The sequence below is a fragment of the Rattus norvegicus genome, chromosome 6, assembly GCF_036323735.1.
Source record: "Rattus norvegicus strain BN/NHsdMcwi chromosome 6, GRCr8, whole genome shotgun sequence".
Taxonomy (NCBI): domain Eukaryota; kingdom Metazoa; phylum Chordata; class Mammalia; order Rodentia; family Muridae; genus Rattus; species Rattus norvegicus.
In genome coordinates this window covers 77856220-77871493 of record NC_086024.1, presented here as the reverse complement: position 1 = coordinate 77871493, position 15274 = coordinate 77856220, and the positions used below count along the sequence as shown (strand labels likewise).

The 15274-nt window shown below is 44.2% G+C and overlaps 1 long non-coding RNA gene across 4 annotated transcripts in view; it reads right to left on the bottom strand.

Annotated features, from left to right (window-relative positions):
- LOC134479386 (uncharacterized) overlaps window positions 1-15274 on the bottom strand; it is a 42108-nt gene that overhangs the window by 8761 nt on the left and 18073 nt on the right. The window lies entirely within an intron of this gene.

Genomic DNA, 15274 nt, shown 5'->3' with positions numbered 1-15274 from the left:
AGCTAGACCAGGAGGACTTTTTGGGGACAAAAAGGTCGTTGTAAAAATAAGCACAAGCTTTGTGTCTGTGAAACAGAACGTCGAGCAGAAAGGCAGCTGATCTGTTACCGACTGTCTCTCTGGACTTAGATTTTACTTAAGGAGTACCTCCCTTTAGTGTCAGCTCGGTGGCTCTGCCTCTCAAGAGAACCAGCCTCCAAATGACACTAGGCTTCTAGTAAGAACTAATAACAAAAGGATGGAGAGATGGTTAGCATCTGGGTGCTAGATGCCAAGTGGCTGACAAAAGAATTGTAACCAGTTCACCTGGGACTTTCAGGACCTCAGTAGCAGCCCTTTACCAAACTGTCTCAGTGGGCTAAAGACCCATGGAAAAGAAAACATTAATCCTGACCTTGGCCACAGCCAAAGCCTGAATTCTAAATTTTGACTGGCAAAACAAAGTTCTTCACAGTTTGTTGCAGATTCTTTTTGAAACTATTTTAGGGGCTTCTCTGCCCCCCAACCTGGGGCATTTTGACCACAGGGGCAGGAACTGGCTGCTGAGGGGAAAGGATCAAAGGCACTCTCCATGTCAATGATGACTAACGGGGAAGGTTACTTAATGTTGGAGATCAACTCCTCTCTTGGAATAGGGCCAGCAGATAAGGCAGGCTCCCTTAAAGAACTTCTCTTAATGAACGCTCTCCTTCTGTGAGCAAGTGTTGAAGGTCTGGCCACTGAAGGCAGCAACTGGAATTATTTTTATTTCAGGGCCAAAAGTCTCATAAAACAACCACTAACTCTACACTATCTTTTTGTTGTCAAAGCGTCAACCCCGGCTGGCCTCATCACCTTGAAACTCCTCTTTCGCTGATTTGGCCAGAGGTGCGCTGCTGCCCACGCGCAGCCTGCAGCTTGCTAGAGGCCTGCATGCTTGCCACCCTCAGTCCCTACATTTTCCTACTCTGTGCTGTCCCTTCCTTAGAAGCTATGAATGTTTAAGCAACAGGGAGAATTTTTCTTCAGGATCTAAGGTAAAGTTTTCAGGTTCTTGTTAATGCCTGCTTCAGACAGGGTCACTCGCTAATCTGGAGTCCTTCATACATAACTGTTAACAGCAGCTAGACTGGACAAGGGGAGTAAAGGGAGAGGCAGCTCTCCTTGGGGAGGAGGCTCAAGAGAGAAAGATAAAACTCCCCGGCAGAAAACAATTTTTCTCAAGCTAATTATTTTTAACTTTTAAGTTAAGCACCAAGAGTACCAAGTAAAACTCTTTGACGAACAAAGCAAACAGTTCAATGATTTCAAACACAGTCGTCAGTCCAAGATTTCAAACACAGTTGTCAGTCCAAATTCAAAAACGAAACAAAACCACAGGACACTCGACAATACCACAGAAAACAAACTAGACAAACAAGACCAAGACAAAGCATCCTATAACCAATTTCCACAGATGCCTGGTACCTTCAGTACCTGGCCCAAACTGCAGCTTAACCTTAGCTGCTTCTGGGATGAGACGGACCATCTGATTCCACCTCCCAATGGGATTCCAGAGTGTCCTCTTGCCCTAACGTCTGTCCAATGGTCCACCATCAAAGAAAAGGGGTTGTCACAGTCTGCCCCATGGCAAAGAAAAAGAACACCAAACAGAAGCAGAATACAGACAACAGACACTAACACATCTAAGCACACTCATCCGCACCTAGACTTAAATAGGCAGCCGAACGTGACCTCTGACGGAGAGGGATTCCTCATCCACTCCCACCTAGGTAAAAGGAGCACTCCGTCTCCTTTGCTCCAAAAAACCACAGTCAGGTCCTCTTGACTGCCCACAGTTGGGTCCTCCTGACTGCTCTCCACCCATGGAACGTCTTCCAGGGCTGCAGCTTTCGGGCCGGGGTGTCCCCCCTTCCGCAGCCAGAGGGTCCTCACGGACAGCAGAGGCGGCTGCATGGAGTGGGATTCCACATCCACTCCCTTATTTCAAACCGATACTAACCAGAACCAGAACAGAGACAGACACAGACAGCGGCCACACACTCAGACACAATTGGGGATCCCCTTTACCTCCAAGAAGGTCTTCGGAGTTGTGGGTGGTTGCGAGATCCCGGATGAGCTCCCATAATGAAAGACCACCGGGGTGGGGAAGACCCCCACTCAAATCTCGAGATGACACAATCCCCAAGAACTCATGAGAAACCAGTCTTGATGTAATAAACAAGACGTGTATTTGAGGAACCAGATCTCTGGGGACGACACGTATCTTACACAGAAGACAGAGGAGTTGACCCTGAGCCCAATTAGGGGAAGGGATTTATAGGGAAAATTACATAGGTAGTTGGCAACAGTCACACAAAGCAATTTCATTGGTTTGTAACTTGGGCTCAGCTCAACTCTAGGCCACCCTCCTTCTGGGGCAAGCTGACCCTAATTCTCGTTTTTCTCAGGACTGTTGAGTCAGGCCTTACACTTATCGAGGCCAGATGGTTTGTGGTGGCTATAGCCAGGCTACATCCCCAAAACATGTTATGTTATTCTTTGCTGTGAGGTGCACTTGTCCTCACAGCAGGGTCAGTGGGGGATAGTTTAAAATCTTTATTCTTTCAGAAGCTCCCCTCCCTCAAAAAAGGTGTAAAAGAAACTAAAAGAAGAAGAGGAGGAAGAGGAGGAGGAAGAGAAGGAGGAGGAATAGAAGGAGGAGGAAGAGAAGGTGAAGGTGAAGTAGAAGAAGGAGAAGAAGAAGAAGAAGAAGAAGAAGAAGAAGAAGAAGAAGAAGAAGAAGAAGAAGAAGAAGAAGAAGAAGAGAAGAAGGAGACCATAAGAAGCCAAAAGTCAGTCAAATGGATTAATGGATTTCTGACTGTAGTTCCCTCACCTCTTCCTGGTTCCCATCAGGCAATTTGGTCGCTACCTCAGAGAGAGATCTTCTCAGCTACTTGCTGCTTACTGATCAAGATGGCTGATTGTTAAACTGGGATTCCCTTTGGCATTTCCTGGGCACCTTGCTTCTGTGTATGAATGGTGGTCTGGGCTGGTGCAGCATAGGAATTTCACACTAATTCTGGCTCTCTAACCTGCATCCTTGCTGAATTTGTGCCACTCTGAGGTCAATGACCACTTGGTTGAGTACAGTGCTGTGAGAGTTAACCATGCAGGCCAGAAAGACAGGTAACATGTTCTCTCTTACTTGTGTGTCTTCAAGCTTACATAGCTTTTTGAGAGGACACAAGCAGAAATAAAATTGCCCAGGGGGAACAAAGGGTATTAGTTAATGGGAGGGAGAGAGTATGAGGGGAAGTATGGTCAATATAATAAAAGCATGTTTGAAATGTACAAAAAAGTTATCTTTCCTGAATCTGACTTTTTTTTTGTATTTAGAAAATTCATTTTATTATTGCATTTTTAAGGCTGGATCAGGATAATTTAATTATCTTTAGCCATAGGCCTTTTTTCCTCAATATTACTATTTCTTTCCTGCTTTTTTCTTATATTTTTTATGTTTTAAACAATTTTAAGTTGGAATGTATTTTGATCATATTCTTCCCCACCTCCAAGTCCTTCCAAATCCTATCTCTGTCCTCCACTCATCATTTAAGTTTTCCAAAAAACAAACAAAAACCCAATACGACAAAGCTCTCCAAACCAAGAAAACAAAACATCTTAACAGAAAGCAAAATAAAACAAAACCCCACCAAACTAATCAAATCAAAGCGCGCGCGTGCGCGCGCGCACACACACACACACACACACACACACACACACACACACACACACACATATACACACATACACACACACCGGGGTCCGTCACATGCTGGCCAACCACTCCTGAGCAAGAGGCCTATTGTGGAGTGGTTGATATATCCAGTGTGTCACTTCAATAGAGCAAATGATTTTGTCTCATCCCTCCCCAAAAATGTTCAGTTGTTAACATCTACCCTACGGCTTGGCTTTCATTCATCCATTCATTTAAAAAATGTATAACTGAAATATAACCAGATAAAAATCATCACATGAAAGTTGGACAGGACAAACCAATAGAAGGAAAAAGCTGGAGAGAGAAGGCACAAGAATCAGAGACATTCTTGTTCACACACTCCGGAGTCCCATAGACACACTGAACTGGAGTCGTGATATATACGCAGAGGACCTGGTGCAGTTCTGTGCAGGCCCTGTGCACGCTGCTTCAGTCTCTGACTTCACATGAGCTTGCATCATGTTGATTTAGAGGGCCGCTTTCTTGGTGTCCTCCATCCCGTCTGGCTTCTACCCTCTTTCTGACTTCTCTTCAGTGGGATTCCCTGAGGTCTGAGGGGAAGGATTTGATGGAGTCATCCCATTTGGGGATGGGTATTCCAAGGCCTCTCACTCTCTACGTGTCTGGCTGTGGGTCTCTATGTTTGTTTCTGTCTGCTCAGAAGGGAGCTTCTTTAATGATGGCTGAATAAGGCACAGTCTATATGTATAGCAGAATGTCGTTAGGAATCATTTTAATTACATTTCGATTATTATTATTATTATTATTATTAATATGATGTCATCATCATCATCATCATCATCATCATCATCATCATCATCATCATCATCATTTAGATCAGCACTATTTGGTTTTACCTTAAGTTCTTGGGACATTTACTGCCTGCTTCTTGGTCACCCGAGCAGTGTCAGGCGTGGGCTCCGTCTTATGGAGCGGGCCTTAAGTCAGCGATTGGTTGGTTACTCCCACAAGCTCGTGCCACCATTGCCCTAGCATTTCTTATAGGCAGGACCCCATTGTAGATCGAAGGGTTTGTGTTTATATTTCCCTCTTGGTAGCCTGTGCCTATTCTTGATTGAGAACCCTGCTTCTGAGTTAAGATGAGAAAGGGTAACCTGATCTGCTGTGATGGAGGAAACTGATCTAGAAGATCATCTGAGGTGCTGGGTTTGTAAGGCACTGTAATACTCTTGTGTTGTTGAGAGCGCACCTGGATCCTTCATCAGGAAGGACGGTGAGGCCCAGGGGCATCTCTTCTTGAAGGTCACTAAACCATCAGTGGTAAAACTGCTGAGTACGCCGTCTTTCAATACGGCTGTGACCGTGACTTTGGTACTCGTTTCCTTTACCTTAGCAGGATTCTATTGGATAAAGCAGATGATAGCCCAGCTTGAAAGCACTTGTTTTACACAACCACACCTGCTTTGCTGCCTTTGCTCAGTCATTCCATGGGGTGGATGAGTCTAATGGCAAAGACCCATACAGCAGTTTGGACATCTTCTCAAAAAACAAGGATTAGACTCCGTTTCAAACTGAGCTGGAGGTTCTGAGGCTTACCAGTTTGCCATGAATCTCTGTTAGAGGAACTGTCATGTCAGTCTCTGCCCTAAGCTTTTATTTCCTGAGTAGAGGTCAACAGTTAGCTTGTCTCTCTTGACAACACACCAATTAGAAAAGGCCTTCAGACGGTTAAGGAAATAACATTGATAGATCATGCAGTGCTCTGATGACCACAGAGATGCCTACAAAATGAAGTGATCCTTAGTTGCTACACAATCTCCCTAGGAAGACAATGGATTCATTTTATAGACACTCTTTTCAAGTAATTATCTGTATAAAAGTAGCCTAAGCAGAAGGGACTGTGAAAATTTAGCTGATGTTACATACAACCTGACCTTGACTCTGTAAGGAACTCAGGTTGCCTCGGCTCACTGACAGGTGGTGTTAATGGTTGAAAGAATTGCCTTCAACTTCCTCCTCAGTGACATCTGTGACTCCTGTGCCTGGATTAATGTCTCTGGCCAAGTGGAGAGGTCAGAAACTTAAAAAGCAAGTCACCCGGATGTCAGGGATAAAGTTGGGTAAGTTCAGAACCTTAGGGCCATGGTTGTGGTCCCTGTCAACTCCTCTTGCTCTCCCTGTACAGTCTGATGGATGTTAGGGCTCAAACCTGGGACATATCAAAGCAGAAAGCAGATGCTGGCCACCAGGTTCTCCCAGCATCCCTCAGTCCCTACCTGTAACAGAGTTGTCCTTGTCTGGTTCTATTTCAAAAACATCTATTCTTCACCCTCTTGGCCTTTTGGATTGGCTCTCCCTCGTCCCCTCCCCCCTCTCCTCAGATGGCCCAGTGCAATCTGGTCATGTTCCAGCTGGACTAGTTCAGTTGTCCCGGCCCCTAGCTGTGTCTCTCTTTTATCTACAATAAGCTTTCTCCTCTACCAGACCTAGGAGCAGTCATGTCCTTCCTTTTTATTTTATTTTTTTTTCATTCAATGGGTGTTATAGTAGCTTTAATTCAATGCCATGGAGACATTAATTTGTAGGAGTGCTCCCCCTTTTCTTGATGGTACTGGGTTTTTTATTGAGACAAAAAGAACCTTGAGATTGGCACATCCTGCGGACCAGGTTCTAGCTTCTATGACTTCCACATGATCTCTATAGCCTACCCCAAGCATCTTGGTGTGTTGGACCGTAAGGTGCAGCAAGGGAGTGCCTGGATGTGCTGTAGGGCATCATCCTCAAAGACAAATTTAAAATCAATCATTTTAAACGTCTGTATGAATTGTCTTTTCCTTGGCTGCTAAGTCCACTGAGATTAGGGTACAGTCTCTGACTGGCCTCTTCCAAGTGTCTTTTTTTTTTTTTTTTAAAGATTTATTTATTATTATATTTAAGTACACTGTAGCTGTCTTCAGACACACCAGAAGAGGGCATCAGATCCCATTACAGATGGTTGTGAGCCACCATGTGGTTGCTGGGATTTGAACTCAGGATCTGGAAGAGCGGTTAGTACTCTTAACCACTGAGCCATCTCTCCAGCCTGTGTCTTTTTTTTTTTTTTAAATTAAACTTGATAAAGCTAGAGTTATCTGGCAAGTCTGTGGGGCTTTCCTTGATTAATAGTTCCTGTGGGTGGGCCCAGCCCATGGGGGGGGGGCAGTGCTATACCTGAGCAGGTGATCCTGAGTTGTATAAGAAAGTGTGTTAAAAGCCCTGACTGCTCCTCCAGATTTTTTTTTTTAATGAAATTTGACCAATCAGGAAAACCTGATCTCAAAAGGCAAAACAGGCTTTGGCATGGTGCTGTACACCTATAATCCCAGCACTAAGCACTTGGGTGGTGAAGACAGGAGGTTCATGTCTTGGCCTGGAGAGATGGTTCCATGGTTAAGAGAACTGGATGCTTTTTCAAAGGACTGGCAAAATTTCAAGCTCCTGAATGCAGCTCAGAACTGTTTGTAACTCCAATTCCTGGGGACCCGACACCCTCTTATGCCCTCCATTGGTACCAGACATGCACACAGCACACAGACATACATACAGTCAGGCAAAGCACCCAAAACAAATTAAAAATAGATCTTAAAAAAAAAAGGTTCAAAGTCAGTTAGCCACAAAATAAGTTTGAGGCTAGCCTGGGCTACATGAAACACAGTCTCGGAAAAAAAAAAGCCCAAACAAACAAACAAACAAACAAACAAACAAAACCAAGCAAAACTAAAACAAAATAAAAAATATGCACTGTATGCATAGAGAGACTCTTTTTTTTTTTTTCTGGAGCTGAGGACCAAACCCAGGGCCTTGCGCTTGCTAGTCAAGCCCTCTACCGCTGAGCTAAATCCCCAACCCCTAGAGAGACTCTTAAAAGTATTACTTGTCAATAAAAAGCTGATGACCAATGATCTGAGGCGGGGAATAGGAGGTGGAACACAGGCAGGAAGAGAGGATTCTGGGAAAGAAAGGCAGAGAGACTGGGTAGAGGTAAGAGGAGAGAGATGAGATGAGAGACTGACAAAGAGAAAGACACAAAATCAGCAGGTAGATGAACTCGGAGAGACAAGCAGGGAGACGCTGAGGAGAGTTGAAGGAAGAAGGGACTGAAGGAGAGATAACTTACCACACAGTAGACATAAAATAGTTTAATGGATTAAATAAGTTAGGAACTAGTCAGGGACGGAGACAAAGCTTATTGCATAGACATTTATTAATAACTAGTCTCAATCTGGAAGCCAGGGCCTGGAAGAAAAACTTGGGCCATATTATATTTACAAGTATGTGCATATAAATATAGTACATCTCAGAACATATGAGCAGAAAATGTGTTTAGGGCCAAGCCTGTAACCCTAGCAACTTGGGAGGCTACAAGAATGGCATGTAGCTCTGGGCCAGCCTGGTGAGTTTCAGGCTACCCTATGTAATGGTGGTACTTTTGCAACTGAGGGCCTGCCTCTATATTTTTTTTTAAAGTGGTTAGTTTCATTAGTAGCGAAAGAATGCTATAAAAGCAAACTATCTTTTGTTGCCTTTCAGGTTAGCAGAGGTTGATAACTTAGGATGGGAGTGGGCAGCTAAGCATCCTCATGAGTGGTGATAAATCTGAGATGGTCACTATGACCTCTTCTACCTGGTGGAATAATGTCTTTTAGGGTCCCCACTCCCATAAGTGGATAAGTTTGTGCTTTGTTTCTGGACAACAGGATGGCATTCCTGGGATATAGTGCTTGTGATTCCAAAGGGAGGTGAAGGGAAGAGGGAAGGGAATGAGAGAGAGGGGGAGGGGAGGGAGGGAAGGAGGGAAAAGGGGGAGGGGGAGAGACAGGGATGGACAGATGGACAAACAGACAGAGATGAACAGGTGGGTGGACAGATGGACAGCAGAGACAGAGGTGGGCAGATGGAGACAGACACAGAGATAGACAGATGGACAGACAGGCAGACACACAGAGACACAAATAGAGAAAAGCCAAGTGAACTGCAAGCTTCCTCTAGAGTTTAAGGGTTGGTTTCCAGCTGACACTCATACAGCCCCAAAGCAATAATTTCTGCCAAAAACCTGAATAAGCCAGGAGGAGCGTTCTCACGGAACGTATCCTAACTGACACGTCAAGTGCACTTTTATGAAATCTTGGGTGAAGGCTCAGCTCTGCCTTGCTTTTGACTCACAGGAACTGATTTTTGTTTTTTTCTTTGAAACATTTTTTTTTGAGATTTATTTTATTTTTATTTTGCCTGCACTTTTGTCTGTTTACCATGTGTATGCAACACTCTTAGAGGCCATCAGATCCCCTGGAACTGGAGGTACAGATGGTTGTAAACCGCCATGTGGGACTTAAAGCCAGGTCCTCTTAACCACTAAGCCATGCCTCTAGCTTAACATTTTTTTTTCAACTTTAATAGATATTATTTTGTATTTATATAGCGCCTTCTTCAAGAACCTTTTAAATGCTTTACAGACTTCCTCTCTAATTAATCCCCACAACAACCCTGTGAGGTAGGTATTACTCCCATTTACAAGAGGGAGACTGAAGCACAGAGAGGTTAGGTGACTTGCCCAAGGTCACACAGCTAAGTTCACTGCAGTCCCTTGCCTCCCAGCTCCCAGCCACATCCCTCACGAGAGACTGCTTATGAAGAACATCTTTACAGAAAGCATCAGGAGGAGCATGTTATCAAAGTGAGGTCTTCTATGGCCATCATGGAAAGAAAACCCCGAGGGATGCTGATGGCTGAGGCCACAGGCCGCTACAGCACATTTCCTTGCCCCTTCCTAAGCCACCGGCTCCTGTCTTGAGTAACCTTCTAAAGGTAAAATCCTCGTGACAGAGGCTGATGATCGCAAGTGGGCTCCACTTAGAATATTTACTTTAGTTATGATAATTCATAGAAACTCTTGTTCTAATATACAAAATTTGGGACGGCTGCCCAAGCAAACATGTACATAATTACAGAGCAACCAGCCTTGTCCAAACTCGCATCTGCCCTCATCATAATCACAGGCAAACAATCACCTGAAATGTGTGCTGGGTGGGTCACCTTTCTTTCTTACTTCTTATACCTGCTATCCCAGTCCCCAACCCAAACCCTGTATGTTTTTTTAAGTTTACTGAGTTTCTGATAAAATTCAAAATGTCTTACTCAGATCCATCTGCACTAAGGATAAAAAGTAAATTTAGAGCCAACACCCAGGATTCCGTCCCCTGCAAACCGTACAGCACAGACCTGAGCCAAGCAAGGCTGCCTGCCTGGAGCTTGGCCCCCTGCTATAACTTGCCTTGTGGAGAACTTAACTAGGCTTTTCCTGCTTCAAAATAACGTGTGCAAGCAGACACAGTACTTCAGGGCTGCGCACGGCAGCCTCAAGGCCTCAGCCCTACTTTATGCCTTTTCTTTGAACACAAAGCTGCAGAGAATGCAGTCTGAATTCCAACACAGTCTGGTGTGGGCCCAACGGGCGTGTGCTCTCTCTCGCGCAGCTCTAACCCCCGTGCTCTTGGTTGCCGTTCTCTGTGCAATGCTGGCAGATCACGAAACCCAGCCAGGGTAAGGCTTCAGAAACTATCAAAATGAGTTTGCCAAAAGGTCATCTTTTTCTCCCAGCACATCTGTCTACGAAGCCCGATTAGCTAAGTGACCCCGTTGCAAATCTGCTTATGGGATGAATAGATGAAGTCATTTCCTGAGCTAAAGGTAGAAAATAAATGTTAATCATAGCAGCACAAAAAACATTTCTTTTTGCTGTTTTCTTCTCAGTCAACAGTTTTAGTAAAATAGCTTTAGAAAACCAGGGGCTTTATCAACAGGCCGCCACCACACTATGAGGAGTGTGTGTGAGGATGGCTACCCAGAGTCTGATGCTGGACTTTGAGTAGAATCCTCAACCACTTACTGCAAGTTACATTCAGCCACTGTCATACACTTGATGCCTGGCCATATGTGGAGACTCCCGTACTGTTCCCTAAACTCCCAACAGATCTAGCTGTAAGTGTCTGAACAGCGCTCTAATAGGACACTCAGGTCAGGAGGGCGAGGGGCTTCTTTTTGAGATTACTACACTACCAAAATGTAATCTTCCAAAGGGCTTGAGCTGCCCTGGCTGATGGGGTTCTGGCTGCTCTATTAGTCCTTCCCAAGGCTAAAACAGGACTAAAGACTGCCACAGCTGCACGCACCGACGTCCTGGGGTTCGGGCTGGCAGCACGCCAGCCTCATGCTGGGGCTTCCTTTATCACTCTAGCAACAGGGAACTCCTACTTCACTGCATTTAAAGCTTTAAAAAAAAGTGGCAAACTATAACCAAGGAGCAAGTGCTCAGCCAGAGACAGTCCCTCGGGACAGCACTGACACCCCCCCCCCCCCCCCCACTGCTCAGCCAGAGACAGTCCCTCGGGACAGCACTGACCCCGCTCACTACGATCCTCTCATGATTACCTTAGTGATTCAGTTACAATGTTCAGTTCACCTTGAAAACAGAAACGGACAACAGGACTGCCTCAGCTGACAAACTAGTCAAATACGCCAAGTTAACATTTTTTTTAAAAAACGAATTAATTTTTAAGTTATATAAAATATGTGACATTTTCACATATATTCATCTTGCTTTATACTTTGTTCAATTTGACTCCCTCCTCCATACTTTCTGTCTTTTTGCTATTTCTCTTCATATTCCTAAAATACCTTCTACTTTCCTGTCATGACTGGCCACACACACACACACACACACATACACACACACACACCACACACACAGTCTCAAATTTAGATTTTGTGTATGGATAAAAACTAGCAATAGTTTTCGTATGACAATATAATGATCTCTAGTTCTGTTTCCCTGCAAATGACATCATTTCCTTCTTCTTTATGGGTGAACGAAACTCCACTGTGCATGTGTAGTGCATTGTTCATCTGTTGATTATTGACTATTGACTATTACGAACAGTACAGCACTCATACTGGATCTCTGGGGTGTACTGACTCAGTCTGCTTTGGTTCTATACTGAGGAGTGGTGGAGCTGGACCACACGGACATTCCACATTTAGATTTTTGCTTTTGTGACTTACATTGTATTATTCTGAAGGTTATCATCACTTCCTTTCTCCCAGCCTCTTTGCCTTCTCTTTCCTTTGATAGAGTCTTGCTACAATGCCTGGGGGAGGGTGTCTGGTGTTTCCAGGGTTTAGTGATCTCCTGCCTTATTGCCCCCTCACTGATGTTTTGATCATTCCCTCCCCCACCAGATTTTTAAAATCATACTCTATGTATTAATAACATAAAATAATTTAATTTGACTAGTTTTAGAATTGATACAAATAGGATTATTTTTGTCTTGCTTTGTTTTTTGAGGTAGGGTCTCACTGGCTTTGGCTGGTCTGAAACAAGCTTTGTAGACTGGGCTGGCTATGAGCTCCCAGAGATCTGTCCACAAGTGCTGGGATCAAAGATGTGTGCTATCACAATTGGCAAATAGGACATGTTTTGTGACTACTTTTACATTTTTCTCTTTGCCTGTTTGTAAACTGAATCCTACCATTGCCTGTGTGTTTAATTCATTCAGTTTCACTCCTGTGCAGCATGTCTCATTTCATGAATCTATATAACAATTCTCATATCTTCTACTATGTTAATTTTTATATCATAATCAAGACATGAGCTACTGCTTGCTTTTAAATATGAAAACCAGCTGTGCATGATGACCTTTAGTCCCACACCCAGAGGTAGATGGGTCTCTATGAGTTCAAGACCAGCATGGTCTACATAGTAATCTCTAGGTCAGACCAGGTTACACAATGAGGCCCTGTCTCAAAGGAGAGGATGGGGCTGGGTAGTTTAGCAGCAGCCATTTGCATACTTGGAAGGCTGAGGACCAGTCCGAGGTTGAGAGCCTAGAAGATGCAGATGACCATCTTATAGAGAGGAAGAGGAGAAAGAGTAGGTTCCAAAGAAAGGCCCTTAGGTCAATACCCTTCAGTGACACAGCAAATAGTACAGCTGGGATCCAAAGCAAGAGAGGATTCTGTCCCACCAGACAACAAGGAAGCAGGCTTAGTCAATACGTGCCCTGTGCTATGGGACAGAAGCAGGGGGAAGTGAGGCATACACGACTTATGTAATGGGTCACAGAGAAGCTGGACACCAGAAGGGTTTCTGGTTGATGTCGGAGCTGCCTTAGACCTTGGGTAGCAGAGGGACTAGGTTTGTTTCTCACCCTGCTGCAGTCTTTGCTTAGAATACAAAGGACATGGGTGTGGGTATTTGAATCACAGACTCTCTATTAGTGTGAATGAAGATTCCTGGGAGTGTTGAAACTGTGATTGCAAAGACTGATTGATTGGCTGATCGGAACTGCTGGGATAGGAAAAGGTTGCAGTGCTGTAGGCTTAGACTCTAGTCTTCATTTTGTCCCACCAATAGCCATTTCTTGCCCTCCTTAGTGTCCAACCTAACATCCCATGATCAACAGATAGAAATCTTCTGTAATTTGTTAACTTAGCAGACTAGCAGCTTCCAGGAGTGAAAGAACTAAAAAAGTCATCAGAAAGCATCTTAGACCTTTAGGACAGATTCCCCCATTTTGCTGTAGCTGCTTCTCTGATGTTTCTAGCAATGTACTTCATTTTAAAAATGCATTTACCTTTTAAAATTTATTCTTTTTTTTTTTTTTTTTTTTTTTGGTTCTTTTTTTCGGAGCTGGGGACCGAACTCAGGGCCTTGCGCTTCCTAGGTAAGCGCTCTACCACTGAGCTAAATCCCCAACCCCTTAAAATTTATTCTTAATTTAACTTAACATAGGTGTGTGTGTCTGCACGCAAGTTATGTGCACACGAGTGCAGGTGCCAGTGGAGGCCAGAGGTATCAGATCCTCTAGGGCTGGGATTACACTCAGTTGAGAGCCACCTGATGTGGGTGCTGGGAACTGAACTTGGGTCCTCTGGAAGTGCAGCAAGTGCCCTTAACTGTTGAGCCCCTCACCAGTATATATAAACATTTGCCGTGACTCATGGCTCTCTTTGTTTTGTTACTGCAAACCTTGGTGAAACCGTTTCCTCATTGGAACATAGAACACATGGATATGAGCATGTATGCTACTGTCTCTGGAGACCAGAGCATCAGATCCTGGAGCCTAAGTTTCAGGTGGATGTGAACTGCCTGATTGTGAATGCTGAGAGCTGAACCTGGGTCCTCAGCAAGAAAGGAATGTACTCTTAGCTACCGAGCCATTTCTTCAGCCTCTTTATCACCCCTCCCTTTTTTTGGAGGTAGGATCTCTCATTAAACTGGCATTCACCAATTATGCTAGCCTGGCTGGCTGTGCAGCCCAGGGATCTTGCCTCCCCAGCACTTGAATGATAGGTGCATGATGCCAAGCCTGTTTTTCACACTGGGAACCAAATTCCTCAGACACTTTACTGACTGAGCCATCTACCCATTTCTAAAATTTTGAGAGACAGCCACATTAAGTCCCAGTGGCTGTCACATTTTATAGTCTATCAACAGTGCATGAGAGTTCTAATCTAATCATACCTTCATTAACCTTTGAAAGGAGCTATCTTAATGAGAGGAGATATCTCACCTTAGTCTTGATTTGCATTCCTTAATGATCAGTGGTATTGAATGTCTTTTTAGTTTATTGCCTTTAGACTTTTTTGTTATTTTTGCATGATCCACTCCCCCCACACCTTGTTTGTTCTGGGACTTTCCAACAGACCAAGTGGCCTTGAACTCAGAGATCTGCCTGCTTCTCAAGTACTGGACTAAAGTTGTTTGCCACCATGCCCCACCTGCCTCTCCTTTAAAACTTCTTATTGATTCTTTGTGAATTTTACATCATACATTCAATTCCACTCGTCTCCCCAAACCTTCCAATCAGCCGTCCACCCTTGCAGCCCCCATCCCCCGAAGAAAAACTGATCAACCAACCAAACAAAAGAATCTCACAATGGAAGCTGCAGTGGGTCAGGGTGAGTCATGCAGTGTACCCTGCAGCCCCAACGGTTTTACTTGCAAAGGTTCATTGCAATGAGTCATTGGTCTGGTTCGAGGACTCTGGCTTCTGTGACTCTGTCACAGGGATCCTCCAGAACCAAAGCCGTAAGATCTCCAGGACACCGGGCAGCAACTCGATATCCAAGAGGAGTGCCAAGGTTACAGGGCTGTGGCATCATATCCAGTTTATCTATAATTGTTTTTGGTGGTTTCCACCTCAGAAATTAGTTACAAAGATGAAATAAAGTATCCTTCATTAAAACAAAACAAAAGAAAACAAAAAAACCCCAAACACAAACAACCATTCATTGGCTGTTCCCCACAGAAGTCAACCTCACAGCATCTGGGCCTTTAGACTCATTTTCCATTGGTTTAGGGCATGGGTTTTCTAGGAGAGTAGCAAGAAGAGGAGGAGAAATAAGAGAACTTTTCTTCTACAAAGTGTTTTTCTGCCTTTTTGGACAAGTACTTGCTTATGTAAAGAATTAACGGCCACACCCATGCACATTTGGGTGGCTCTAACTGGACTTATTGGGTCATCCAAAAAAAAAAAA